The sequence below is a fragment of the Triticum urartu genome, chromosome 3A (genome assembly GCF_056163025.1).
Source record: "Triticum urartu cultivar PI428250 chromosome 3A, HENAU_Tu73, whole genome shotgun sequence".
Lineage (NCBI taxonomy): Eukaryota > Viridiplantae > Streptophyta > Magnoliopsida > Poales > Poaceae > Triticum > Triticum urartu.
In genome coordinates, this window is record NC_141875.1 from 678,520,151 (window position 1) to 678,533,456 (window position 13,306).

The 13,306-nt window shown below is 55.9% G+C and overlaps 1 pseudogene; it reads right to left on the reverse strand.

The window, feature by feature from the left end:
* Positions 1 to 517: 517 nt before the first annotated feature.
* Positions 518 to 3,039, reverse strand: LOC125547176 (cytochrome P450 711A1-like; annotated as a pseudogene).
* Positions 3,040 to 13,306: the final 10,267 nt, after the last annotated feature.

A 13,306-nucleotide genomic window follows, 5' to 3' on the forward strand; every position in this document is an offset into this window, starting at 1 on the left:
CACCGTCCAGCTTGAGGATGCAAAATTCACTAACATCACTTGGTTCGGTACAAGAAGGTTTCCACTTCTATATAGATTAGTGGAACTATTGATTTAGGGTTTAGGAAAAGTTTACAAATTAGCAAATTTTAATGGAGGTTAAAGGTGGAGGTTAGAAGTTACCTTTTTCTATCAAAAGGGTAATATTGTTTAGCTTCCAAATAAATCTATTCAAAACGTTTGATTTGCATGCTAATATGGCGATAGCCTTTTAAGTAACTTTATTATTCCTGTGAAATATTTGATCAGGGCCCGGGTAGACCCCACTAGAAAAAAGGCGTCACAAAGTCACAGTACATTTCACCATACTTTGAGTTTCGTCGTCACATTCTCAATGTTGATATTCCAATAAGTTTTACACATAAGGACGCATCTCAGGTCAACTACGCAGTAATTATACATATTGATTTTGCACAGATTCATATACATTGGACCATTACCTATCATGAAGAAGTAGAGATTCATCACCAAACCATATTTAATCCTTGTCCCTGTGGATGACCTGAAGCTTGACCCCATGTTTGAAGTTGAGCACGATCCCATACTGAAACTCTAGCGGTGACTCCATGGCTTTTGAGTGACGAATAACGTAGTGGCTATACAAATGAATGATGGCGACCTTGATCTCTTGGATCGCAAACTTCTCCCCGATGCAGGCCCTTGGACCAATGCCGAAGGGGATGAAGGCATAAGGATGCCGACACTTCTCCTCATTGCCAGCAGGGTCAAACCGCTCTGGCCTGAATTGCTCTGGCTCCGGAAAGTTAATGGGGTCCTTTGCAAGTACACCAGGTGCCAACCACACCCATGTGCCCTACATTCATAGAAAGAGGTTGAAACTTTTGGTTCTGTTAGTATCTAAGAATTCGATCACATTCTACATGTCAACAATTAAGTAACATATAAATTGAGTATTGTAAAAAAAACTATATACAGGGACAAAGGAAAATGAGTGAATGATAGGTTGAAACTCTAAGATGCATACATACATACATACATACATACATACATACATACATACATACATACATACATACACTCGTTTTCCTTTTGGTTGCCGCTACACCTCCCGAAAGAAAGGTGTCAGAGTTTATTGGTGACTTGGAGATACTCATTTCTGAGTTGGCTTGGTGAAGGTGAAGAGACCATTATTTTGGTCCGACACCTTTGCTATCAAGGATGGCTGTCAGACCAGGTTATGGAAAAATATATTGTTGGGCAATGCCCCTCTAGGACACCAATTCCTAGTTTGTTTCATTTTATGCACACTAATCATACATGATGCAATCAAGGGAAACCTTAGTGTCTCCTCCTAAGGTTGTCATTCAGGCAGGGACCTAATTGGTTTGAATCTGGCGGCAAGGAATGCCTTACTTCAACGCCTAGCAAATGTTAACTTGCCACGGTGAAACAAAGAGTTATTATGGATTTCCAGCATAATTAGGCAATTTTCAAGCTAATTCTATGTGCCTGACTCTTGTACGTTCTGACGTAATAAGTAATAATAAATAACCTAGAAACTAAAAATCACATTAAAGTTTAAATATATAGGGTAATTTTAACTAGTAGAGAAAATCATGCTAAGTGGATCTATCATGTGAGTAATAAGTAGCTCTTTTTGTTACAAAGACAAAACAATAATTACACGTCTTTTCTTTGAGTGGCATATTGCTCATAATGCATTGCCTGTCACTCATGTTGCTTCTAACCCGCGACGGGGGATTATATGAAGCTCATACAAAGAGAGTTGTTCATAGCGGCATGTAAATATGCCATTGCTGTGTAGACAGCCAAAAAGGTGTACGCAGCATGAATGGAGGTTTGGTCTTAATTTGGACCAGCTTAGATTTTTCTTTCTCTCGAGGATACATTTGTTCAAGACGTGTATGTATTCCCATATTCCATAGGCTGTGTGCATGAGTTGTATTCAGAGTGCAAAGCTTTGAATCAAATAAAATTGGTTTGATCGAAAATGTATACCTTGGGATGGACATAGCCACCAATCTCCACTCTCTCCAATGTTTCTCGGGCCACCAATGGCGACACCACGTAGAACCTCATTGATTCCTTGACCACCTGAATTTCATGACAGGTGGATGCACCACATCAATCAAACTTAATAAAATGAGCTCATCAACTTCATTAATTAATGAACATGCCAGTGATCACGGCCATGAGTGCTTGCCTGATCGAGGTAAGGGAACCTGGTCTTGAGATCATCGGCCGTGGGCACGCGACCGCGGGGGCGAACGCGTCTATCTCCGTGAGCAGCTTCTCCTCTACCTCCGGGTGCTTGGCGACGAGGTAGACCACCGAGGACAGCGTGAACGACGTTGTCGCCGACCCGACGAGGAGGTGCTCGTAAGTCAGCACGCTCACGTAGTCCGGAGTGAGCAGCTCCTGCACTGCCGCGCCGCCCCGCTCCCTCGCCCCGAGGACCACGGACAACAAGTCCTTGCGCTGCTTCGACGCCGGCTCGCGCTCCCTCGCCGCCATCAGGTCGGCGACGATGACGTCCATCTGGCTGCTGAGCTCGTGGTTCACATGATCGATCTTCCAGTCGGCCGTGCCGGGTATCCTCTTGAGCACCTGCCGGAACGGCTGTTGCAGGAACGGCACGAGGTTGCCCACTATGATAGACAGCGACCCGGACAGGTCCATCTTGAGCGACGTGGTCGCGTGCAGGTGCATTTTCACGAACTCCTCCGACACCTTCACGGCCGTTCCGCCGTTCTTGATGCCAGCGCCAGCCTTGCCATCAATGTCTGTCGACACCGGCTCTCCGGACAGGCCAAAGTTTGCGCCGAAGGCCGCGTGCCCGATGACGTCGGTGAAGAGGGTCAAAGCCAGCTTTGAGAAGACGACCTCGTCTCCTTCATCGAGATTCCTCGCCGCGCGCTCGATGTAGGACTCCATGGTCGGGATGAGGCCGGCGAGGTGAGACGGTTGGTAGAGGGAGATGATGACGTTACGCATCGTCGTCCACCTCAAACCTCTGACATACAAGCACACATGCATTATTTCATTTCCTGTGGTTCTACCGGCACTACCGGAACAGGGCTCTAAGCCGACAGCCAAATGTATGCCGACGGCCACCGTCGGCCTAACCCGAGCTATGCCGACAGCTAGGTCCTGGCCGTCGGCGTACAATGGCCGTCGGGCTATCCCCGTCTACGCCGACAGCAGCCGTCGGCACATAGCAGCCGTCGGCTTATCCCAGACTACGCCTACAGCTGCCGTCGGCATATATAGGCCGTCGGCATAGATGCGGGCCCGCCGACAACACTCATCACGGCCGACTAACAACGTCAAATCTATGCCGACGGCCGTGACGGGTGGCCGTCGGCATAGATACGGGTGACACGTCACCGATCCAGAGCGCACCGACCAGGACATATGCCGACGGCACCCGTCGGCATAGCTGACACGTCATCGATCCGCGGCGCTGTCAATCTGCCCTGGCCGCAGCTATGCCGACGGCTTTGCCGTCGGCATAGTTTTTTTTCTATTTTTCTTTTTCCCATATAGTATTATTATTATTATTATTAAGCATACATATAGTATGTGTTAATAAGCATATAGTATGTGTTAATAAGCATACATATAGTTTTTTTTCTTTTTCTTCACTGTTTTCTTTATTATTATTATTTAACTAACTTACATACAGTATGTGTTAATAAGCATACATACATTATTTTTCGGTTCTGTATAGAGCGGTGTGACCCCCTTCACGAACGGTGCCGCCGCCAGCCGGCAACTGGAATGGGGAACAACCGCATCGGGTCTATACAAAGGGAACTTTGCTCCAAGTGTTCATATATATCGGATGACCTACCACAATCAGATGTTGTTATGCCATGTCCGAAGAGGCGGCACGCATCTCCGGGGTGTGGCCCCGTCACGGACGGCGCCGCCGCCAGCACCTGGACGGGGGGAACGGACGCGTCGGGTCTACATGGAGTGGATGTATCTGTGGGTTTGGCCCGGGTGTCCTTGTGGGCAGACCTGACACAACCGGGTGGAGAGGTCTACTGGTCAAAGCCCGTCCGTGCAAAGTCAAAGGGCTAGATCCCGTGGTCAAACGCTACAGGGTTAGCCGGGACGGGGGCCCTGGGGGGTAGCAATGCCACCGGAGCGTCGTACCGGGCCCTCATACATGCGGGGTGGTGTTGTGGCATGTCCGAAGAGGCAGCACGCGTCTCCGGGGTGTGGCCCCCGTCACGGACGGCGCCGACGCTGGCACCTGGAGGGGGAAACGGACGCGTCGGATCTACACGGAGAGGATCTTGCTGTGGGTCTGGACTGGATGTTGCTCCCCGGTGTCCCTTTGGGCTGACCTGACACAACCGGGTGGAGAGGTCCACTGGTCAAAGCCCGTCAGTGGGAAGTCAAAGGGCTAGATCTCGTGGTCAACCACTCCAGGGTTAGGCGGGACGGGGGCCCTGGGGGGTAGCAATGCCATCGGAGCGTTGTACCGCGCCTCATGCATGCGGGGTGGTGTTGTGGCATGTCCGAAGAGGCCGCACGCGTCTCCGGTGCGTGGCCCCCCTCACGGACGGCGCCGCCGCCGGCACCTGGAGGGGGGAAACTACCGCATCGGGTCTACACGGAGTGGATTTAGCTGTGGGTTTGGCCCAGATGTTGCTCCCCGGTGTCCCTCTGGGCCGACCCGACACAACCGGGAGGAGAGGTCCACTGGTCAAAGCCCATCCATGCAAAGTCAAAGGGCTAGATCCCGTGGTCAACCGCTCCAGGGTTAGGCGGGACGGGGGCCCTGGGGGTAGCAATGCCACCGGAGCGTCGTACCGGGCCCTCATACATGCGGGGTGGTGTTGTGGCATGTCCGAAGAGGCAGCACGCGTCTCCGGGGTGTGGCCCCCGTCACGGACGGCGCCGACGCTGGCACCTGGAGGGGGAAACGGACGCGTCGGGTCTACACGGAGAGGATCTTGCTGTGGGTCTGGACTGGATGTTGCTCCCCGGTGTCCCTTTGGGCCGACCTGACACAACCGGGCGGAGAGGTCCACTGGTCAAAGCCCGTCAATGGGAAGTCAAAGGGCTAGATCTCGTGGTCAACCACTCCAGGGTTAGGCGGGACGGGGGCCCTGGGGGGTAGCAATGCCATCGGAGCGTCGTACCGCGCCTCATGCATGCGGGGTGGTGTTGTGGCATGTCCGAAGAGGCCGCACGCGTCTCCCGTGCGTGGCCCCCCTCACGGACGGCGCCGCCGCCGGCACCTGGAGGGGGGAAACTACCGCATCGGGTCTACACGGAGTGGATTTAGCTGTGGGTTTGGCCCAGATGTTGCTCCCCGGTGTCCCTCTGGGCCGACCCGACACAACCGGGTGGAGAGGTCCACTGGTCAAAGCCCATCCATGCAAAGTCAAAGGGCTAGATCCCGTGGTCAACCGCTCCAGGGTTAGGCGGGACGGGGGCCCTGGGGGTAGCAATGCCACCGGAGCGTCGTACCGGGCCCTCATACATGCGGGGTGGTGTTGTGCCATGTCCGAAGAGGCCGCACGCGTCTCCGGTGCGTGGCCCCCCTCACGGACGGCGCCGCCGCCGGCACCTGGAGGGGGGAAACTACCGCATCGGGTCTACACGGAGTGGATTTAGCTGTGGGTTTGGCCCAGATGTTGCTCCCCGGTGTCCCTCTGGGCTGACCCGACACAACCGGGTGGAGAGGTCCACTGGTCAAAGCCCATCCGTGCAAAGTCAAAGGGCTAGATCCCGTGGTCAACCGCTCCAGGGTTAAGCGGGACGGGGGCCCTGGTGGGGTAGCAATGCCACCGGAGCGTCGTACCGGGCCCTCATACATGCTGGGTGGTGTTGTGGCATGTCCGAAGAGGCCGCACGCGTCTCCGGTGCGTGGCCCCCCTCACGGACGGCGCCGCCGCCGGCACCTGGAGGGGGGAAACTACCGCATCGGGTCTACACGGAGTGTATTTAGCTGTGGGTTTGGCCCAGATGTTGCTCCCCGGTGTCCCTCTGGGCCGACCCGACACAACCGGGTGGAGAGGTCCACTGGTCAAAGCCCATCCGTGCAAAGTCAAAGGGCTAGATCCCGTGGTCAACCGCTCCAGGGTTAGGCGGGACGGCGGCCCTGAGATGTAACAATGCCACCGGAGCGTCGTACCGGGCCCTCATACATGCGGGGTGGTGTTGTGGCATGTCCGAAGAGGCCGCACGCGTCTCCGGTGCGTGGCCCCCCTCACGGACGGCGCCGCCGCCGGCACCTGGAGGGGGGAAACTACCGCATCGGGTCTGCACGGAGTGGATTTAGCTGTGGGTTTGGCCCAGATGTTGCTCCCCGGTGTCCCTCTGGGCTGACCCGACACAACCGGGTGGAGAGGTCCACTGGTCAAAACCCATCTGTGCAAAGTCAAAGGGCTAGATCCCGTGGTCAACCGCTCCAGGGTTAGGCGGGACGGGGGCCCTGGGGGGGGTAGCAATGCCACCGGAGCGTCGTACCGGGCCCTCATACATGCGGGGTGGTGTTGTGGCATGTCCGAAGAGGCCGCACGCGTCTCCGGTGCGTGGCCCCCCTCACGGACGGCGGCGCCGCCGGCACCTGGAGGGGGGAAACTACCGCATCGGGTCTACACGGAGTGGATTTAGCTGTGGGTTTGGCCCAGATGTTGCTCCCCGGTGTCCCTCTAGGCCGACCCGACACAACCGGGTGGAGAGGTCCACTGGTCAAAGCCCATCCGTGCAAAGTCAAAGGGCTAGATCCCGTGGTCAACCGCTCCAGGGTTAGGCGGGACGGCGGCCCTGAGGGGTAGCAATGCCACCGGAGCGTCGTACCGGGCCATCATACATGCGGGGTGGTGTTGTGGCATGTCCGAAGAGGCCGCACGCGTCTCCGGTGCGTGGCCCCCCTCACGGACGGCGCCGCCGCCGGCACCTGGAGGGGGGAAACTACCGCATCGGGTCTACACGGAGTGGATTTAGCTGTGGGTTTGGCCCAGATGTTGCTCCCCGGTGTCCCTCTGGGCTGACCTGACACAACCGGGTGGCGAGGTCCACTGGTCAAAGCCCATCCGTGCAAAGTCAAAGGGCTAGATCCCGTGGTCAACCGCTGCAGGGTTAGGCGGGACGGGGGCCCTGGGGGGGTAGCAATGCCACCGGAGCGTCGTAGCGGGCCCTCATACATGCGGGGTGGTGTTGTGGCATGTCCGAAGAGGCCGCACGCGTCTCCGGTGCGTGGCCCCCCTCACGGACGGCGCCGCCGCCGGCACCTGGATGGGGGAAACTACCGCATCGGGTCTACACGGAGTGGATTTAGCTGTGGGTTTGGCCCAGATGTTGCTCCCCGGTGTCCCTCTAGGCCGACCCGACACAACCGGGTGGAGAGGTCCACTGGTCAAAGCCCATCCGTGCAAAGTCAAAGGGCTAGATCCCGTGGTCAACCGCTCCAGGGTTAGGCGGGACGGGGGCCCTGAGGGGTAGCAATGCCACCGGAGCGTCGTACCGGGCCCTCATACATGCGGGGTGGTGTTGTGGCATGTCCGAAGAGGCCGCACGCGTCTCCGGTGCGTGGCCCCCCTCAAGGACGGCGCCGCCACCGGCACCTGGAGGGGGGAAACTACCGCATCGGGTCTACACGGAGTGGATTTAGCTATGGGTTTGGCCCAGATGTTCCTCCCCGGTGTCCCTCTGGGCCGACCAGACACAACCGGGTAGGGAGGTCCACTGGTCAAAGCCCATCCGTGCAAAGTCAAAGGGCTAGATCCCGTGGTCAACCGCTCCAGGGTTAGGCGGGACGGGGGCCCTGGGGGGTAGCAATGCCACCGGAGCGTCGTACCGGGCCCTCATACATGCGGGGTGGTGTTGTGGCATGTCCAAAGAGGCCGCACGCGTCTCCGGTGCGTGGCCCCCCTCACGGATGGCGCCGCCGCCGGCACCTAGAGGGGGGAAACTACCGCATCGGGTCTACACGGAGTGGACTTAGCTGTGGGTTTGGCCCATATGTTGCTCCCCGGTGTCCCTCTGGGCTGACCCGACACAATCGGGTCGAGAGGTCCACTGGTCAAAGCCCATCCGTGCAAAGTCAAAGGGCTAGATCGCGTGGTCAACCGCTCCAGGGTTAGGCGGGACGGGGGCCCTGGGGGGTAGCAATGCCACCGGAGCGTCGTACCGGGGCCTCATACATGCGGGGTGGTGTTGTGGCATGTCCGAAGATGCCGCACGCGTCTCCGGTGCGTGGCCCCCCTCACGGACGGCGCCGCCGCCGGCACCTGGAGGGGGAAACTACCGCATCGGGTCTACACGGAGTGGATTTAGCTGTGGGTTTGGCCCAGATGTTGCTCCCCGGTGTCCCTCTGGGCCGACCCGACACAACCGGGTGGCGAGGTCCACTGGTCAAAGCCCATCCGTGCAAAGTTAAAGGGCTAGATCTCGTGGTCAACCGCTCCAGGGTTAGGCGGGACGGGGGCCCTGGGGGTAGCAATGCCACCGGAGCGTCGTACCGGGCCCTCATACATGCGGGGTGGTGTTGTGGCATGTCCGAAGAGGCCGCACGCGTCTCCGGTGCGTGGCCCCCCTCACGGACGGCGCCGCCGCCGGCACCTGGAGGGGGGAAACTACCGCATCGGGTCTACACGGAGTGGATTTAGCTGTGGGTTTGGCCCAGATGTTGCTCCCCGGTGTCCCTCTGGGCCGACCCGACACAACCGGGTGGGGAGGTCCGCTGGTCAATGCCCGTCCGTGCAAAGTCAATGGGCTAGATCCCGTGGTCAAACTCTACAGGGCTAGGCAGGACGGGGGCCCTGGGGGTATCAATGCCACCGGAGCGTCGCACCGGGCCCTCATACATGCGGGGTCGTGTGGTGGCATGTCCGAAGAGGCGGCACGCGTCTCCGGGGTTTGGGCCCCCTCACGGACGGCGCCACCGCCGGCACCTGGAGGGGGGAAACGGACGCGTCGGGTCTACACGGAGGGGATCTTGCTGTGGGTCTGGCCCGGATGTTGCTCCAAAGTGTTCCTATGGGCTGACCTAACACAACCGGGTGGAGAGGTCCACTGGTCAAATCCCGTCCGTGCAAAGTCAAAGGGCTAGATCCCGTGGTCAAACGCTACAGGGTTTGGCGGGTCGGGGGGCCCTGGGGGGGTAGCAATGCCACCGGAGCATCGCACCGGGCCCTCATACATGCGGGGTGGTGTGGTGGCATGTCCGAAGAGGCGGCACGTGTCTCCGGGGCGTGCCCCCCTCACGGACGGCGATGACACGGTAGCAGACGGATCAGGCACTCGCATAGTTACCGGATCAGGCACTCGGTAACGGTACCCCTCAGTCAGTTGCTTTCCTACGTATCACCTTTCACGAGACCATAGAAAAAAATATACGTGATATTTTAGAAAATTGTTGTACAATATAAAAAAGATCATGTCATTAAAAATAATGTTTCAAATCATTAAAGAAAATGTATGGTACATTTTAAATAATGTTCTGCATGTAAAAAATATGTATAAGAAAACATTAAAAAATTTATAAAAAATAAGAAAACATTACAAAATTTATACAAAATAAGAAAAGTAAAAATAAAAATATGCCGACGGCAAAGCCGTCGGCATAGCTGCGGCCATAGGGAAGCTTATACGCGGATCGGTGACGTGGCTAATAAAAAAAAGTATGCCTACGGCTAAGCCGTCGGCATAGGTGCCACGTGGCGCCCTGAGCTATGCCGACGGTGTTGTCTATGTATCCACATATGTATCTGAGTTTCCCATCAATACAATTATAGCATGGATAATAAACGATTATCATGAACAAGGAAATATAATAATAACCAATTTATTATTGCCTGTAGGGCATATTTCCAACACCTACGGGCGACACCGAAATGTTGTCCCAACAGGTTCCAAACAGGGAGGAGGTGGTCCTGGAGGCGCCGCAGGGCGACCTCCCGGACTCCAGGAGTAAAGGGGAGGAAACACCCCAGGGCTCCAAGTCCGGCTTAAGGCCGGGCACAGCTCCAGAATCTTCAAGGGTTCCAGAGTCCGGCAGGCGACCTCCTTCCAAGAGGAGCAAGCCTACCGTGCCGGTGACCTCCGTCCAACCGGAGGCGCCGGACAATATGTTGGAGGCGCTCCAAGGTGCCTCCATCGACGAGGGGCACCGCACATTTATGAGTGCGGTGATCCAGAAGGTTCAGTCTGCCAAAAGCGGACTGACTGAAGCTTGTACAAGCCTTTTAACAGGCTTTGAGGTAAGTAAAGAATGTTTGAATAATGTTACCGCATAGACAGTAGCCCCTGATGCTCTGTTGGGCGTTCGGGAAGAAAAGACGAATAGAGGATCAAAGCATTCACAGGAGTCTAACAAAAGGAGTCCATATGCGTATGCAGGCTTCTCTGCTAGCGTCCGCCGCGCTGACTGCGGAAGTGGACGTGCTGAAGCAGAGCCTCGAGAAGTCTGAGCAAGAGCTCTGGCGTGCCAAGAAGCAGCTCAAGGAGAAGGAAGGTAAGAAATACCCTGTTTGAATATGTATATAAAAAGGTGCAATTGCGAAAAATGACAGGAGTATCGTGGCTATTGTAGGGGCCACGTCGGAGGTGGCGACCCTGAAGCAAGCGCTGCTCGAGGCCGAGAAGAGGTCGGCCGCGGAGCGCACTGAGCAAGAGAGGTATGAGGCCGAGGTTGGCAAGGTGCGGCAAGAGCTCCAGGCTCTCATGGAAAAACATGAGAGTTTGGAGCGTGACTCAAGGACGCGAGCGTCCGAGCTCGCGGAGGCTACTGAAAGTGCCAAGTCTGCCAAGGCCGAATCCCAGAAGACCCTCCAGGAGTTGGATGAGGTGAAGAAGATAGCGGACGTTTAATGGCCGTACTAGAGAACTGCCTGGAGAGGCTGCTTTGTACTTCCGCTGCAAGGGCCGCCGTGTGCTCCTCCGTTCGGAGGGAGCGTTCGGTGTTTCCATTGACCGTAATTACTCCTCGAGGGCCTGGCATCTTGAGCTTAAGGTATGCGTAGTGCGGGACCGCATTGAACTTGGAGAATGCGGTTCGCCCGAGCAGTGCGTGATAACCACTACGGAACGGGACTATGTCGAAGATTAACTCCTCGCTTCGGAAATTATCCGGAGATCCGAAGACCACTTCAAGTGTGACCAAGCCTGTGCAGCTGGCCTCTACACCGGTCATTTTGGTGGGCTTAATCCTCGAGGGATCTATGCCCATTTTCCGCACTGTATCCTGGTAAAGCAGGTTCAGGCTACTGCCGCCGTCCATAAGGACTCTAGTGAGATGAAATACGTCAATGATTGGGTCGAGAACCAATGCGGCGAATCCGCCATGACGGATGCTAGTGGGATGGTCTCTTCGATCAAAGGTGATCGGGCAGGAGGACCATGGGTTGAACTTTGGGGCGACTGGCTCTACCGCGTATACGTCCCTTAACGCGTGCTTCCGCTCCCTTTTGGGGACGTGGGTGGCGTATATCATGTTCACCGTCCGCACTTGTGGGGGAAAACCCTTCTGTCCATTGTTGTTCGGCGGCCGGGGCTCCTCGTCGTCATCGCTATGCAGCCCCTTGTCTTCATTGTCGGCACTTAATCTGCCTGCCTGCTTGAACACCCAACAGTCCCTGTTGGTGTGATTGGTCGGCTTTTCGGGGGTGCCATGTATTTGGCACAAGCGGTCGAGTATTCGGTCCAAGCTAGACGGGCCCCTAGGATTCCTTTTGAATGACTTTTTCCGCTGACCGGATTTAGAGCCTCTGAATCCGGCATTAACTGTTGTATCCTTAGCATTGTCGCCATTGATGCGGCGCTTCTGCTGGTTGCGACGCAACCTGCCACTAGTGTCCCTGGTGTCCGAACGACCAAGGTTCTTGGTCATATAGTTGCTACGAGCAAGCCAGCTGTCTTCTCCCGCGCAAAAGCGGGTCATGAGTGCCGTGAGTGCTGCCATAGATTTCGGCTTCTCCTGTCCTAGGTGCCGGGCAAGCCACTCATCACGGATATTATGTTTGAAGGCTGCTAAGGCCTCTGCGTCCGGACAGTCGAGTATTTGATTTTTCTTTGTTAGGAACCGTGTCCAGAATTTCCTGGCCGATTCGTCTGGCTGCTGAATTACGTGTCTTAGGTCGTCAGTGTCTGGGGGTCGCACGTAAGTGCCCTGGAAATTGTCGAGGAATGCGGCTTTCAGGTCCTCCCAACAGCTGATTGACCCTGTTGGCAGGCTGTTAAGCCACTGCCGGGCTGGTCCTTTAAGCTTGAGTGGGAGGTATTTGATGGCGTGGAAATCATCGCTGCGGGCCATGTGGATATGAAGGAGATAATCCTCGATCCATACCGCGGGATCTGTTGAGCCATCATATGATTCGATGTTTACGGGTTTGAAATCCTCGGGGATTTGATGATCCATTATTTCGTCTGTGCGGTGCCTCTGTACTGGGCGATACCATGACGTAGCTCCAATGAGCTTTGTCTACTGTGTTCAGCCCTGCCGAATTTGAGGCTGGCGTGACGGTTATCGTCTCGAGCCGTGGGGCGTCTACGTGATCCGTAGATCGATTTTTTTGCATTGCCTTGTCCTCCAACATGTCTCGTAAGTCCGGCACATATTCCCGTGCCTTGGTACGGGGTGCGGCTTGGGTGGAGGGCCATGAGGCCTCTCTGACGCGGCCACGAGGTGGCCTGTCGGCCGCGTCGAGTGCTTCCTCCTATAATCGGGGTAGCAACCTGCGCTTCGGGTAGCACTTGGAGGGGTGTTCGGGTTTATGCTCTTCGGCCGCAAGGACTTCAGTCCATCTATCGACTAGCCGATCTTGATCAGCTTTAAGCTGTTGCTGTTTTTTCTTGAGGCTTCCTGCCGTAGTCATAAGCCCGCGTTGAAAACGCTCTTGTTTGACGGGATCCTCCGGCACGGCGAATTCGTCGTCATCGAGGCTTGCCTCGTCTTCGGAGGGAGACATATAATCATCGTCCTCGACCTCTCTGTCGGCCGCTCTCTCATGAGGGCTGGTTTCTCCATCCTCCTGTGCTAAATCTTGCCTGGGGGGATGTTCTTCGGCGCTTTCCGGGGTATTATTATCTCCCGTGCTGGAATCGCCGTTTTTGTGTTGGCGGGGTTTTGAGCGGCGCCGCTGACGCCGGCGCTTTTGCTGTTTCTTGGAGGGGTCATCCTCCGCTGTTCCATCGCCCTCTCCCTCTTTTGGGGTGTCCACCATGTATATGTCATATGATGAGGTGGCTTTCTAGGGCCTAGTAGGCGCTGGTTCTTCATCATCTCCTTCATCGGTGTCCATACCGTCGATGTCTTCGGAGT